This window comes from Lepus europaeus, chromosome 23 (genome assembly GCF_033115175.1).
Source record: "Lepus europaeus isolate LE1 chromosome 23, mLepTim1.pri, whole genome shotgun sequence".
In the NCBI taxonomy this organism is placed as follows: domain Eukaryota; kingdom Metazoa; phylum Chordata; class Mammalia; order Lagomorpha; family Leporidae; genus Lepus; species Lepus europaeus.
Genome location: NC_084849.1, coordinates 28,303,748 through 28,315,839, shown reverse-complemented (window position 1 = coordinate 28,315,839; position 12,092 = coordinate 28,303,748).

Here is a 12,092-nt window from a genome sequence, read left to right as displayed (position 1 = left end):
GAGCCCCAGGGATGGGTGGTAGGGTCACCATCTCACCGGGAGGTGTGAGGGCAGGACATGGAACGGAGTGGGGTAAGGCAGAGGCACAGTGCCCTCCTGGGAGGGGCCGTGGGGGCCTGGTCAGGGTTAACATGACCCCTGAGCATAGCTCCTGCCTACATGGCAGGTGGCGAGGGAGTAAGGTTCCCGCTATGTCCCACCTGCTGTGCTATTGCTGACAAACCTTGAGTGTTTAGAGGAAGGGGGTGGAACTGAAACTGGCAACCCAGTTAGTGGCCTTGCTATTACCAGAAGTGTTTGTTGAGGCTAAGAACATTGCTACTAAAATCCACAAGTGAGTCAGCCCCAGCCGGGAGAGCTGCTGCCGCCAGTACAAGTGGCTCACTCCTCTCTAAGGCCCCTGCCTGTCTGACCTTCCAGACGGGGGCAGGTGAAGGCCAACGGCCACTGGCCCGCTGCTGCCTTGTCAAAACCCTGTGGTCTGTGTTTCTCCACGCCTCATACCTCAGTGCCAGTGCACACCCTGGGAGGCAGCAGGTCCCTGCCTCCCACGTGGGAGACCTGGATGGAGTTCCTGGCTCCCAGCTTCAGCCTGGCCCAGTCTCAGCCGTTGTGAGCATTTGACGGGGGACATGGTGAACCAGCTGCTGGAAGCTCGCTCTGCTTCGCAAATAAATAAAATTCTGATGGCTGTCTCTGCGTGGACTTGAGTTCTTCATTGCGCTGCAGCCAGCCAGCCAATGTGTGATAGTCAACAGGCGAGCCCGGGGCGGGAGTGAATGTCTCCACTCAGTGAACTGGGTTCTTTCCTGCACACAAGGGCAGATTAATGCCAGCTCGCGCTATGAACGTATCTATCAGTTTACCCCACCCTTTTTGAAGTTAATATTTGAATGGAACATGTGTTGATGGTACACAGCGCTAGTTTTCTACCGGAGCTTGAGTTCACCAGGCGAGACTCAGCCTTGGGCAAATGTCAGAGTCACTGTGAGCAATGTCTATGAATTACAATGGTTGTTTTCAAAGTATAAACTACAGGTAAAAATTCAAAGGACATTTATAGTGAAAGTACTTTTAATTCAAAGCACGCATGATGTGAGTGGGTTAGGACTCCACAGTCCCTGCTCACACACACACACGCAGCAGAATACGTTCGGCTGTTAGGAGGGCCAACTTCAGGCCGGGCTTCCCTGCCCAACAGAACCAAGACTGTAGGTGGGCAGTGGTTTTTCAAGACAACTTGAAAATCTGCAATACTGTCTTAGCCTACCTTGGAGAATCCAAGGGGAGGGGTGCCATTTGAGAAGTAAAATAATGCCCCTTGCACATACTGAGACGTGGGCCTGGGGCAGGGGTTTGCCACTTGGGACACCCGCATCCACTGCAGAGGGTCTGGGCTCAGGTCCTGGGTCCACTCCCGGGTCCAGTCTCCTGCTGATGTGCACCCTGGGAGGCAGCAAGTAATGGCTCAAGTACTTAGGTCCCTGACACTCATGTGGGACACCTGTGAGATCCAGGCTTGGGCTTTGGCCTGCATCTGTCTCAGCTGTTGTAGTGAACCAGCGGATGGAGGCTCGCTCTCTCTGCCTTTCAAATAATGATGATGGGCCTGGGTGACTGGCGGTCGGTCCAGACCATGCTTCAATTCTTTTTTAAAGATTTATTTAATTTATTTATTTGAAAGAGTTACAGAGAGGAGAGGCAGAGAGAGAGAGAGAGGTCTTCCACCCGATGGTTCACTCCCCAGATGGCTGCAATGGCCGGAGCAGTGCCAATCCGAGGCCAGGAACTTCCTCCAGGTCTCCTATGTGAGCCATCTTCTACTGCTTTCCCAGGCCATAGCAGAGAGCTGGATCAGAAGAGGAGCGGCCGGGATTAGAGCCGGTGCCCATATGGGATGCCAGCACTTCAGGCCAGGGCTTTAACCCACTCGCCACAGTGCCGGCCCCCCGTGCCTCTATTCTTAACAATTAAACTTGGAAGCTCTCTGCCCCATTCCCCTTTATCCCACCACACCCTACTTTGGCAGGGGCAGGGGACGCCATGGTGTCCTACCTGGGCCTCAGGATCCAAAAGCACAGCCTGATTCCCAAGCAGCACCCACAGACTAATACCTAGCAACGCATGGGGGTTGACTTTAAAGCCGATTAGAGACTGCTGCAACTTATGAAAGAAAACGAAGCTTGGAACTGCATTCCAGTAGTCCACGTGGGCTTGTTTTACACTTAGTAAACTTTGAATGGACTATCCTTAGTGGTAGATAGAACACCTTTTATTTGGTGAAGAAACCAAATAAGCTGACACACCAGGTGTGTGGTGCAGTGGGGGAGGCCTAAGGTTTGAGTCCCAGCTCAGCTCCCAATTCCAGTATTTCTGCCAATGCAGACTTGGGAGGAGGCAGGTGACTGGCCCAAGTAGGTGGGTCCCTGCCATCCAAGTGGGGACCTGGATTCTCGTCTCCCAGCCTTTGGGGACTATACCAGTGATTAGGAGGTCACTGTGTCTTTCTACCTTTCCAATATATTTGTTTAAACAAATCAGATCTGTACCCCAATAGTTCACCAAATAAAGTGTGCACTGGAGCAGCGTGGATGACAGTAGCCAGCGGCCTTGGGTACCTGAGTGGCTCACTCTGCAGGGCCACCTCACTTGACAGCCGAGACTGCCGCTGGCGGCACTGTGGTCAGGTCACAGCTGCCCGGCCTGCTGGCAAAGCCAGCCACAGACAAGACTGCTGACAAGATTCGGAGTGGCTTCTGTCTCCAGTGCCCTTTTAGGTGACAGTACCAGCATTCTTGATAAACAGGGTTGATTTATAGGCAGTTGTATGGGTTTTTAAAAAAGAATTATTTATGGGGCCAGTGCTGTGGCACAGTGGGTTAAAGCCCTGGCCTGAAGTACCGGCATCGCATATGGGCACCGGTTCGAGTCCCGGCTGCTCCACTTCTGATCCAGCTCTCTGCTGTGGCCTGGGAAAGCAGTAGAAGATGACCTAAGTCCTTGGGCCCCTGCACCCATGTGGGAGACCCAGAACAAGCTCCTGGCTTTGGATCAGCGCAGCTCTGGCTGTTGTGACCATCTCGGGAGTGAACCAGTGGATGGAAGATCTCACTGTCTCTACCTCTCTCTGTAACTGTATTTCAAATAAATAAAATAAAGACCTTGCTTTAAAAAATTTTTGTTTTAAAAAAATTTTAGAGAGCGAGAGAGAAAAATATCTTTCACCCGCTGGTTTACTCCCCAAATGGCCACAAAGGCCAAGAATAGGCCAGGTCAAAGCCGGGAGCCTTGAACTCCATCCAGGTCTCCCACGCGGGGCCCAAGCACTTGGGCCAGCTTATGCTGTTTTCCCAGGAGCATTAGCAGGGAGCTGGATCAAAAGTGGAGCAGCCGGGGCTTGAACCGGCACTAACATGAGACGCTAGCATTGCAGGCAGTGGCTTAACCTGCTGTACCACAACGCCGGCCCCAGCTGTTCAGTTTCAAGGATGCCAGTGATGAAGCCATGAACAGTTCACGGTGTACCTGGCTAATTCACTTTAGGGTAAATAAAACAGGTCAGCAGAGCAAATACAAACACTACTGCAGTTCATGTAAAGTTGACACCAGGTGGCGCTCCCGTTCCACCCACTGCTGTCTGAGCATCGGGCAGGCAAAGACCCAGAGTAAACTCTCAGCTAGAAAATGTGAGGCCAGGCATCGGCACGCATTTCTCCTTTCTTCTAGTAACCTTTTTTATTTTTATTTTTGGAAAATCTATTTGAGACGCAAAGATTGAGATCTCGCATCTGCTGGGTTACCGCCCAAGTATCTACGACAGCTGGGATTGGCCAGAAACTCAATCCAGGCCTCCACACGGGTGGCAGGGGCCCGACGACTTAAGCCATCACTGCTGCCTCCCAGGGTCTACACTGGCAGGAGCTGGAGCCAGGGGTCAAACCGAGGGACTGCAATACGGGATGGGGTGTCTTAATTGCTAAGCCAGAAGCTTGCTCCCAGGCCTCACTGCTTAAGCCAAAACGTTGACGCAGAACAGCAAAAGAGGCAGCTACCCATGGAGAACATAACAGATTCCTCCACGGAGTTTTCACCTCATGGTGTCATCACTCACCGCAGAGAGCGCCAGACATGTGACAGGAGAGCTCTCCTCGGGCTTCCAGGTTTCCCTGGGACAGACACACCTCCCCAGCTGTCTAAACGGCAGCTCCGGCTTTCCTGTGCATCTGACATAAGCAACAGGCAGGAAGAGCTGGGACTCAAAACCTAGGCCACCCCCGCAGAGGGTCAGCCACTGCGCCACACACCTGGGTCACTGGCAGGGGAGGGCACCTTAGAGTCCGCTGTATAAACCGAGTCACAGCAGCGTCCCTCGGCTTCCCGGCTTCTTTGCACATACCTGGCAGTCCCCACCCTAGGAGACGCCAGACTGTGGGGGCCACAACAGGAGGGGCGGCTGGAGCTTCTCACGGCCACCGCCAGCCTGGCCTGGATGCAGGATGGAAAATGCCATGGCCACGGGCATTGTGAAGTCTGCCCGGGCCACGGGCCAGGTGGCTCCAGCTCTGGAAACACATGTTTCTCACTGCTACGGAGGCTAACCTCCACGCCCGAGGTGTGGGCAGGACTGGCTGCCTCTGGGGCTTCCCTGGGTCGCAGCTGCTATCTTGTCCTCACTGGCTCCTCTTCGAAGGACCCAGTGACAGGGCACGCTGGGGACTGCCTGTCTTCACTCCCCCTGCAAAGCACCTGAGTAGCCACAATCTGAGGCACTGGCGTTGGACCCCAACACCCCAATCTGGGGGATGCAGCTGGGCCCCAGCTCTCGCTCAGGGCCAGGCTGACAGCCAAGATGGCAGAGGACTGTTGTGGGAAGAACGAGCCAGCCGGAGTCCCTCCGGCTTCCTGTCTTCTCTCGCTCACACGGGCTCCTGCTCTGCTGCCATCTGCCACACGGTCACACGGTCACAAGGCCCTCCTCAGAGCTCAGTCAGCAGAGGCTGGCGCCTTGCCCTTGGACCTCCGGAACTGTGAACTCAATAAACCTCTCTGTAAGTTACCCAGCCTCCGGTGTCCAGTGACAGCAACAAACAAAAGTAGTAGGCCGGGAACCAGTCGGGCTGACGTTCAAGGACAACCCCTGTGGGCTGATGAGCTGGGGAAGAGATGAGGAAAATAGAAATGACTGGCCGTGGCGTGGGCAACTGGCCTGCAAGTTAATATCCTGCTGGACACACCCGCACCCTACGTCAGACTACCCGGGTTGGATGGCCAGCTTTCTGCTAGTGCAGACACTGGGAGGCCGCAGGTGAGTCCCTGCCAGCCACGTAGGAGACCTGGACTGAGTTCTTGGTCGCCTTGACCCCTGACCCAACTGTGGGCATCTGAGAGAAGCAATGGGTGAGAGCACTGCCTCTCAAATGACTTTTTATAAACCAAATGCGTGGCTCTGAGACCACCAGCAGAACACGCCCACCGTCTGCAACGCTCTCTCGAGGATCTTGCTCTGCCCTTCACAGGAGACATCTTAAAGGCAGCCACTTTTGAGTGGGAACTCAGCCAACAAGACTCAGAGGCCCTCAGCTGGCTGTACATGAGGTCTTCGCACTCAGGCCGGTCAGCCCCAAGGAGCCTTCTGAGCCATAAGTGTCAATGGCCGACACTGTGCAAAACAATGTGGCCACGAGGCAATGCAGACCCTCCGGTCCTGGACACAGCCCTGGCTGACAACACGCCGGCCACCTCATCAGAGGTGGCTGCTGACCTGTTAGTGGACAACGATGAGCAACAAAGAGCAAAGTGACAAAGGAAGAGCAGGTGTTGCTTTGGCCCTAACATCCTTACAAAAAGATTTTTTTATTTTTCTGAAAAGTCAGAGTAACGGAGAGGGAGGAGGGAGGAGGGAGGAGGGGAGAGAGGGATGAAAGAGGGAGGGAGGTAGTTTTCCATCTGCTGGTTGCCTCCCCAGATGGCTATAATGGTTGGGGTTGGGTCAGGTGGAAGATAGGAGCCTGGAACTCCATCTGGGTCTCTCATGCAGATGGTACAGGCCCAAGGACCTGGGCCATCTTCTGCTGTTCTCTCAGGCATATTAGCAGGGAGCTGGGTTAGAAACAGAGCAGCAGACTTGAGCCAGCACTCTGATAAGGGATGCTGGTGTTGCTAAGCAGTGGCTTAATCTGCTGGCCCGTAATGCTGGGTCTCTTGCCCTAACATTGCACCATGGGGCTGGTCATAGGGGAGAATGCCCACGAGGTAGGCACTGCCTGGTGCACATCAAATTGCCAAGTTCACGTTGTGTCTGGGAGAAATGCGGCTGCCACTTTTCAGGTGCAGGGAATACGCTAGCAACTCGAGCTTCCTGGGGTCTTCAGTACCCTGAGGTCCCAGAGGAGTCCCAGCCTGGCTCACGGGCGGATCCCCTCAGAAGCTGATGGGTGCCAGGGGCTGGTGGCAGCTCCCTTCAGAGGCTGATGGTGGGCAGGGGGCTGGTCCTGGCCTTCTCTCCCCCCCTCCAGTACCCCTGCAGGCCTGATGGAAGCTGTTATAGCACATGTTCTTCTGCCGTTTGTGTCAGGTGCTGTGGGCACGTGTGTGTGTGGAGTACAGGATTTGTCCTGGTGTCTGGGTCATCACTGTGAACAGCTGGGCTACAGGCCGGACTTCAGACCCTAGGACTGGGTCTGCTTAGGGTGTGTGTGGACAGTCTGCTACTGACTCGGGCCATCCCTTGCTCACCTCTGGGGTGAGTCAAACTTGGGGCTGGTGTCGCTTCTGGGTGTGAGCTACTGGTCACCACTGGGGATGAGTGAACTCAGGGCTGTGGTTGGGATGAGCTAGCCCGGGGCTGATGTTGTTACTGGGGGAGAGTCCACTACTGAGGAGAATCACTACAGGGGATGGTTCCCAGCTGGGGCAACAGCCACTCATGATAGGACAGTGAGTGCGGGACACACCCCCGAGGTCACATCCCATCACCCCAGGTTGAGAATCCCTAATCTGAAAGCACTCTGAACAACAACACAGTGCACAAATGGAATATTCCACACCTGACCTCACGTGATGGGTCACGGTCAGAGCTCAGGTGCACTAGAAATAACGTGTAAGGCTTATGGCAGGCAGACTGTAGAGGAAATGCAAGTAAATTTTGTGTTTACACTTGGGTCCTATTAGGCTTTAGGATTTCAGGGTTCAAAGAAGGAACTCAGATAATCAGGCAAGCCAGGAAAGACTTTATTCCAAGAGGGACAGAATCGTAGATAAGAGGAGTTGGGGCTCAGCCCGCCTGGATAGCAGGTGTGGCTTAACCCCAGGTGTCATTGCACCAGGCACTGCCTATTTTGTGTAGCTTGTTGGGGGAGGAGTCTGGTTCAGTGTGGAGACCCATATCTGCTGCAGTAAGGTGGGTCTGAAGGTTCGGAAGATGACCCCCTTTGACAGTTGTTTATCGAAGATGACAATTTACAATGCATGGTCTTACCAGCTTGGCAGTCCTGGGTAAAGGGCTATACAAGCTGGTGCCAAGCCAGCAGATTCTCGGGCATAAAACTCCACCATGTCACTTTCAGGGTTATTTTATTTATGCCTAATTCTATCAGATTTGAAGTTAACTATTTGTGTCCCAGGGCCTAGCAAGTCCTAACAGGTCCTATCCCCAAGATGTCTCATTATGTATATGCAAATATTCACAAATCCAAAAACCCTCTGAAATCTGAGTTACTTCTAGTCCCAAGCATTGTGACAACCATGATTGAGAGTATAGGCAGACTGGACTCCCATGGGTCTTTGGGTCACACAAGATATCATATGACAGCTGAGCGAGGGGATGCTGGCAGTAGTCCTTACTGGCCTGTCACTGTGTAGCCTTCCAGACCACACAGCTGAGGGAGGAGGTGCACGCCTGAGGTCATCCCGTGTTTCTGTGCTGTGGAGTAGCTGGGCTTAGGTGAGCTGGAATTCTCGCAGCCCTGCAATGGAACGTTTCTCTAGCTGTTGGTTTGATATGCCCACCTTTCCAGGATGGGCCTGTCTCATCCAGGACCAAGGTGGATGCTAGGACCACTCCCTCAAATTTGCTTATCTGCTTAAGGTACCATCCCCTACCTCATAAAAGAGGCTGAGAATGGGAACAAGTTCTCTTTCCACCACAGCCCACACCTGGAGGTACTGCTCTTTTTCTCTTTCATGGGCAACCCTCCGGCCCACTCATGATGGTGTTTCCTCTTTTGGGATGGCCCACACTCTCATGTGAATGTATGTTTTCTTCTTCTTTTCCCCAAAAGACTTTTATTTAAGGAATACAAACTTCATGCCTTTTTTTTTTTTTGACAGGCAGAGTTAAGACAGTGAGAGAGACAGAAAGAGTTATAGACAGTGAGAGAGAGACAGAGAGAAAGGTCTTCCTTCTGTTGGTTCATTCACCTAATGGCTGCCACGGCCGGTGCTGCGCCAATCCGAAGCCAGGAGCCGGGTACCTCCTCCCAGTCTCCCATGCAGGTGCAGGGACCCAGGCACTTGGGCCATCCTCCACTGCCTTTCCAGGCCACAGCAGAGAGCTGGACTGGAAGAGCAGCAACTGGGACTAGAACCCCAACCGGGACTAGAACTCGGGGTGCCAGTGCTGCAGGCGGAGGATTAGCCAAGTGAGCCATGGTGCTGGCCATAAACTTCATGCATTTCATACAACTTTAGGATTATAGTGATTCTTCCCACCATACCCGCCCTCCCATCCACATTCCCACCCCTCTTCCTCCCTCCCCCATTCCCAGTCCCATTCTCCACTAAGATCCATTTTCAATTAAATTTATCCACAGAAGACCAATTCTGTACTAAGTAAAGAGTTCAACAATTTGCACGAGAAAAAAAAAAGCAACCTGTTCCTCAACAGTTGAGACAAAGGCTGTTCAAGGTCACTGCATCTGGAAGCTAATTTCACTTTCTTTTAGAAACATAATTAACTTTAAAGAAGCACGCAAGAATGACACATCTTTTGTGAGCTCTTAGACATAACTATAACTTATGAGACATGAGAATATACTTCACTTAATACATTAAAAAAAGGTAAGTCCTTGAGAACAAGTTTTATCATTAATCAAGGAAGCACCTAAGAAACAAAGCAATGCAGTTGGACACTTAAGTGTAACTAAAACTCACGAGACATAAGAATATCCTCCACTTAATACACTAAAATGAAAAAAAATCCTTGAGAACAAGTTTTACTATTAACTCTCATAATACAACTCTTTGGTGACAGAGGTCCTGCATGGGAAGTTAGTGCACAGTGACTCCTGTTAATTTAACAATTAACACTTTTATGTATGATATCAGTGATCACCTGAGGCTCTTGACATGAGCTGCCTTGGCTATGGAAGCCTTTTGAATCCACAAACTCCATCAGTATTTAGACAAGGCCATAAGCAAAGTGGACGTTCTCTGCTCCCTTCAGAGAAAAGTATCTTGTTCTCTGATGACTTCTTTCCATTGAGGTCTTACATAGCGTGGTCCTTCATGTTGGATATTTTTTGCCAGAGTCTTGGCTTTCCATGCCTAAAATGCTCTCATGGGCTTTTCAGCCAGACCAGAATGCCTTAAGGTCTGATTCTGAGGTCAGAGTGCTACTTTAAGCGATTGTTATTCTATGAGTCTGCAGTATGGACTGCTTCCCATGTTGGAGCAGTGAATGTATGTTTTCTAATTGTAAAATAAATCCTTCTCTCACTTGTGCTGTTTGTATACACACACACACACACACACATATGGATGCTTTGAATTCTTATTTCTGTGGGCATGTGGACCTCAAAAAGAAATTAAGAACTCAGGCCCACATCATCTGTGTCACACATAATATATTACATGTCAGTCATGAGAGGGGCAGGCATACTCCTGGGTCCCATTATATTACCATATCTGTGATGTCATAAGCCAGCCAGGAGGAGGGACACAGATCTAACTCTGACCATGTCTGTGTATCCCATGAAACAACATGGCAGCTGAGAGGGACTCAGACTGAATCACTCTTTCCAAGAGATCCACTAGGCTTGGGGGAGAGCTGTACTCCTGACTCAGTCTCGGTGGCACTTTTAGCTACTTGTTGTGAAGGTCCAATTGAGATGCCAGGCAAGCTGCTAAGGGGCTGCCTATGGTGCTCCAGGGGCTGGCACCTTGGCATATGGGGTGAGGACGCTGGATGGGGAAGGGCTTGGAGACCACAAGCTGCAGTGTAGGGTTTGGCAAGTAAAGACAGGAGTGGGGCAGATCGTCCCTGGAGCTTGTTCTTCAGATGGTCAGGAAGGCAGATCTTGCTGTGTTCTTTCCAGAAGGGGCCAGACTGCCAGTGACCCAGGGGAAGCTGCAGGAATGCAGCCTTTGTCAGAGTTGCAAACTGCAATGGGGGACGCCCTCCTGCACCCACTTTGCTGCATCCCAGACACTGCCTTAGCCCTTGCTCTAACAACTCTGTAGACCAGGCCATTCCTTTAGGAAACTCACCTTTTCCATCTCCTTTTCTTGTTAGTAAAACTCGGAAGTAAAGCTTTCCTCTGGGCAACTCCCGCTTGAGGCTGATTATTAAATACCCCTTGAGCCAGCTAAGAAGACTGGCCACAGTCTGGGCTCGCCTTCTCTGTTGGGGCTGGACTGGACACTCCATGCCAAGCCTTGTTCTCCCAGGACTCAAGTTTCTCTGCTGGGAGCGTCAGCCTGGGGGGGGGGGGGGGGGCTTGCCCCGTCAGAAAGAAGATGCCTGTATAGGTATAAAACAAGTATAACCCAAGCCACTTTATTACGCGTTCTTTAATATTTATTTCTTTTGATATTAAAATACGTCAGACTAAAACAGTTTTTGGAGTCCCAGGCCCTGAGTCTGTGTCTTGACTTCTCTTTGTCTTTCCCATCTCTCGCTGCCTTTGTGACTCTGGCTCTCTCTGTGGCAGGGCAGCCCTTGTGCTGTGGGGCACAGACCCAGACAGATGCCTGCTCCTCTCCAAGTCATCCTTTGGAGCCTTCCACAGCTCAGGAAACCTTCTCACTGGGACCCCAAGTGTCTTCCCTTGTCTCTTCCTGACTCCAAGACCCAGGTGCGTCCTGGAGGACCCAGGCGCCAGGGGGTGTCCTCTGCTGGTGGGGAGGGCCCTGCCCTGGGGCTTGAGATGCTGTCTGGATGGGCCAAAGGGAAAGAGAAGCCCATTCCACGTGAGCACAGTGTGTGTGGGAGGTGCTGATCATTTTAGCTCCTTCTTGCTGGTTACTGCCTTGTTCACATTTGTCTCTACGCCTCAAGTTTCTGTGCACTGCCCTTCTAGACACTGAGATCTAGGACAGACATGAATGAGAATGTCCTCAATTCACCATGTGTTTCCCCAGGGAATGGAAGCTATCACCAAAGTAGGGATTGCCAAGAAGCTGCCTTACTTGGTGCCTGGAAACTGCTTCTCTGTAAGCACACAAAGAGTGTTGGAAAGCACTACACAGAGATCTAAGGGAGACAGGAGCGGCAGCAGCTACTGAAGAGAGGCACCTTACCACGTGTTTCCCTACTGAATGGAACCACTTACAAAACTAGGAACCCCAGGTGGGAGGAAGTTATGGGGTGGGGGGGAAGCCATTGTAATCCATAAGCTGTACTTTGGAAATTTATATTTATTAAATAAAAGCTTTAAAAACAAAACAAAACAAAAAAACTAGGAACCCTGTCAACCCCAGTGCCTTCTGTTAAAAGTTTGTCTGCACAGGGCCAGCACTGCAAGGTGTTGCATCACCTGTGATATCAACATCCCATACCGCATCGTCAGGTCAGGGTCTTGCTGCCCTGCTTCCAACCCAGCTTCTTGCTGATGCATCTCGGAGGCAGCAGAAGACGGCCCCTCACTACCCATGTGGGAGACCTGGCTGGAGTTCCTGCCTCCTGGCTTTCCTGGTCCAGCCCCAGCTGTCGTGGCCATCTGGGGAATGAACCAGTGGATGAAAGATCTCTTTCTGTTTCTCCCTCTCTCTGTCACTTTTTTTTTTTTACTTATTATTATTTTTTTATTTGATAGGTAGAGTTACAGACAGTGAGAGAGAGACAGAGAGAAAGGTCTTCCTTCTGTTGGTTCACT